This window comes from Nicotiana attenuata, unplaced genomic scaffold (assembly GCF_001879085.1).
Source record: "Nicotiana attenuata strain UT unplaced genomic scaffold, NIATTr2, whole genome shotgun sequence".
Classification (NCBI taxonomy): Eukaryota; Viridiplantae; Streptophyta; class Magnoliopsida; order Solanales; family Solanaceae; genus Nicotiana; species Nicotiana attenuata.
In genome coordinates this window covers 95515-100555 of record NW_017672834.1, presented here as the reverse complement: position 1 = coordinate 100555, position 5041 = coordinate 95515, and positions in this window count along the sequence as shown.

Genomic DNA, 5041 nt, shown 5'->3' with positions numbered 1-5041 from the left:
CATTAAGCATAAATACGTCTAATAATTTAAAATAACACAAATTGTCTTAAAATCTTAAAATAACACATATATAGCATATTTTAAAAATAATACGTTACCATCATATTCTATGATTTGAGCATTTATAGTTTTATACCCTAAATATATACACTATATGTTAAATTCCAACAATTTTAAATTATGTTAATTAATATACAATAATTGGTATATTCATGGTATATTCATAATATATTTATAGTATATTCATGGTATATTTATGATATATCCACGGTATATTCATGTTATATTCACGTTCCGGGCCGGTCCGGGCCAGGCCGGTTAACCGGTTTAACGGCACTGTTCATCTAACGGGTTTTACCGGGCCGGGTAACCCGTTTCAAAAATTNGTTTCCAAAAAACTTTAAACCCGTCCCAAAACCCCACCCCCAACCCCCACCCCAGCCCCAGCCCAGCCCCCCCTTACCGGTCCGGGCCGGTTCCGGGTTCTACCGGTCTGGGCCGGTCCGAAACACGGGCTGACCCGGCCCGTTTAACACCCCTAGTGCCAACTGAATCCCTATTTCTTCTCAAATTTAATATTTCAATTGTTGGTATATTTAGTTGCTTTCTTTGGAGCTTGGTTGCGGCAAAACCTCACGTGAAACCCTTTTATTTTTTATTTTTTATTTTTTTTGACTTTATCAAGTCTTTCTCATGGGTTTTGGCCCATTAGCTTTTTATCCCTTTTTTAATTTTTTTTTTTACCTTTTCTTATCTTTTTAATATATTATTATTTGGCTAAAGACCTATATATCCTTATAAAGAATGCGGAGTATTACATTCTCCCCACCTTATGAAATTCGGTCCCCGAATTTAGCCCTGGTACATACCTCTAGGCTAAAGTAAATGTGGATACTTGTCTCGCATAGCATCTTTCACTTACCATGTAGCTTCTTCAACTATATGATTTCTCCGTAAGATTTCACGAACACAATTTCTTTTGACTGCAACTTTCTTACTTGGCTATCAACAATAGCTATCGGCTCCTTCCTCGTAGGATAAGTTCCATTTAACTCTATTATTAGTACTTCAAGCACATGAGAGGAGTCTGATATACATTTTCTTAGCATTGAGACATGAAACACTGGGTGAATAAAAGATAACTCAGGAGGAAGTGCCAAACGATAAGCCACAGCTCCCACTCGGTCTAGTATCTCATACGGTCCTATAAACCTGGGGCTCAACTTGTCTTTTTTTTCACACTACAACTTCATAGGGAAAACTCGTAGGGACACTCTATCCCGAATTGTGAAAACTAAGTTCCTTCTCCTCTTATCTGTATAAGACTTTTGTCTATTACGAGTTGTGAGCAATATGATCACTGGACCTTGTCAATAGCTTCTTGTACGAAGTCGGGTCCTAATAAGTTACTCTCATCGGCTTCAATCCATCCGATAGGAGAACATCATATACTATACAAGGCTCCATATGGTGCCACCTAAATAGTAGACCGAATACTATAGTTGTAGGAAAATTCAGCTATAAATGTATAAGCGTACAAGATACCTCCAAACTCAAAATGTAAGTTCTCAACGTATCCTTCGAGATTTGTGGAGTACATTCAGACTTTGCGTTTGTCTGCGATAAAAACTGGTGCTAAGATCTACTCATGTACCCAACATTTCTTCAAAAGATTTTCAAATTGTGATCCTCTATCAAAGATGATGGATACTGGAACTTCGTGAAGTCGGACAATTTCGTTCATAAATATCTGTGCATACCTGACTCCACCATATGTAGTCTTTACCGGCAAAAAGTGTGCTGATTTCGTCAGTCGATCTACATTCACCCATACCGAGTCATAACCTCTAAGGGTTCGTGGTAGCCCGGTGACAAAATCCATTTTCTCATTTCCACTCTGGAATCTCAATTTGTTGTAGTAGTAATGCGGGTCGCTGATGCTCAGCCTTGACCTGCTGGCAAGTCAAACAACTAGAAACAAAGTTAGCAACATCTTTCTTCATACCTTCCCACCAATAAAATTGCTTCAGGTCATGGTATATTTTTGTGGATCCAGGATGTATAGTGTATTTAGTGTTGTGAGCTTCTTTAAGAATAGAATGTCTTAACCCATCTACGTCTGCTACACATAGCCTGTCACCCATTCGAAGAACACCATCACTTTCAACAATCATATCCTTGCTTTTACCAGCTAAGGCCTAATCTCTGTATTTGCATAATCGTTCATCCTCATATTGGGTGGCCTTAATGCGCTCAACTAATGAAGACTTAGCCTGAGCACAAGCCAACAATGCCTCTGAATTTCCGACACTAAATATGATACATGTATCTTCTAGTCTCTGAATATCTTTGGCCAAAAGTCTATTTGCAGGGGCTATATGTGCCAAACTCCCTATAGATTTTCTACTCAATGCATCAGCCACCATATTGGCTTTTCCAGGATGATACAAAATAGAACAATCATAGTCTTTGAGTAGTTCCATCCAACGACACTGCCGAAGATTTAGATCTCTCTGCTGCAAGATATACTTCAGACTTTTATGGTCAGTATAAATCTCACAAGTTTCGCCGAATAGATAATGTCTCCAAATTTTTAGAGCAAATACCACTGCAGCCATCTCCAAATCATGTGTAGGATAGTTTTGCTCGTGCCTTTTCAATTGTCTCGAAGCATAAACAATAACACGACCATCTTGCATGAGAACACATCCTAATCCCACCCTCGAGGCATCACAAAATACTGAAAATCCTCCAGAACCTGATGGTAAGGCTAATGTTGGTGCAGTTGTCAGACACGTTTTGAGCTTCTGAAAGCTCTGCTCACATTTCTCTGTCCACTGAAACTTTGCATTTTTCTGTATTAACTTGGTGAGTGATGGTGCTATTCTAGAGAATTCCTACACAAAAACCTATAGTAGCCTTTCAAGCCAAAAAAAAAGGAGTCAATCTCTGTAGGAGAAATGAGGCTCGGCCATTTATGAACTGCTTCTATCTTCTCAGAATCTATCATCTTTTCATTCTGCGATATTGTATATCCTATGAATACCACCGAGTCTAGCTAAAATTTCCAATTGAAGAACTTGGTAAAAGTTGATTTTTCTGAGCGTGTTTAACATATTTTTCAAGTGATTCTCGTGCTCTTTCTGGCTAAGAGAATATACCAGAATATAGTAAGTAAAAACTATGGTTTTTTTTTCTTTTCAAAAACAATTTTGAACACCATATCCATTAAATACATCAATGCAGTTGGAGCATTATCCAATCTTAAGGACATCACAAGTAACTCATAATGTTTGTACAAGGTAGTAGAGGTAAACATCGAAATATCTTCCTTTCTTATTCTAAGCTGATGATGGCCAGCATAAAGATCAATTGCTCCTTGTAAGTGATCAAGCAAGTTATCTATACAAGACAATGGGTATTTATTATGCATTGTTATCTTATTTAATTATTTGTAGTTGATGCACATTCTTAAGGACTTATCCCCCTTTTTTTCCAAACAATATTGGTGCACCCAATGGCGCAACACTCGATATTATAAAAACCGTGTCCAGTAGGTCTCAAAATTTTTCATTAGCTCTCTCAACTTCATTGGTTCCATATGATATGGTTTACGTGTCAGGTGTCAAATCAATACCGAAATCTATTTCTCATATTGGAGGTAGTCCTGGTAAATCCTTAGGAATACATTGGAGAATCTCTCAGTATGATACTTTTATATTTTTCAAACTAAGTTTCACATATCTTGGATCTCTCTATGGAAGTTACGAGACCCTAACCAATCTTATTCAATAATTGTAGAGCCTTCTTAAATGACATAACCTCGACTATCACTGGGATATAATTTTTTTTCTTTCATATTTATGTTTGCTAGATATGTCAATCTAACTACCTTCGCATGGTAATAAAAGGTAATGTAATAAGATAATAACCAATCACACATATAAGCACATCAAAATTAACAAGGTCAAGTACAATTTGGCTAGATAGGGTATCATCTCTCTCAACTTGAATCTGATAAGCTTAATACAAAGTTTCAACTGTACGAGATTTTTCCTAAAAATGGCAACTATTAAAGAATCTCATAATATCTCAAGATGTTATTTATCCAACTCTTCGCCCCATATAAGAAAATAAATGCATACAGGGAGATTTTCTAGTCTCTACCTTCTTAAATGAATTCTTAGTTGCATGACAATCGCATCCAGTTCTTAAATTATTATTTTTTCTAGTAAGTTCAACTTCCACATAATAGGTCAGAGTCTTCGTATGTGAGAGTATTGCCTTGTTTAAACGGTTAACCAACCATTAGACAAGCCTTTAAACCTAATGCGTCATGTACCTAGCCAGTTGATAAAGCCTGGTGTTGTCAGTACATCCATCGTCTGAATTAATTTCTTAAGTACCTTTTAGGTTTGCGCATTTGACTATCGAGAAGGAAACGATTCATAAAATTTTTACTAAACTTACTTCTAAGTTATTTTTGTCACTCCTAACTGCGTCTCTGACATATGGATTCGTTCCATATATTTATCATATACTCTAGTTGATAAGTTGCTAGATCAACAAGCCTCTCGGTAGAACATAATAGAGCTCATGATGCTTTAAGTATTTCATCAAGAACCTCCGAGGATCCTCTACATTAACAGAAAATGGTAAACATAGTGGCTTCAATTTTAGGAACTCTATTAGAGAAATATCTTGGTTCCTAACTTAGTCTAAATGCCTGAGGCTTATAGAGCCCTTTGTTGTTGACCATTCTTCTCTTGTCTATCCAATATATCCATCGAGACCTCAATTTACCTTGCATAAAGGTAAGTACTTTTTGTAATGATACTCTCCTGGTGCTATAGTGGTGAACTCGTACAAATTTCAAGAATAGACTCTATTACACATCTTAGCGGTAACACTCTCATTATGGAAAAATAAGCCTTTCATTGGCCTTGTCTATTACTTCTGTCACTTTTTGTTGTTAGGAGACGATTGCCTATCTAGTGGCAACATTTGATCTCTTTGAACCTCTAGCCAAATTCTATTACCG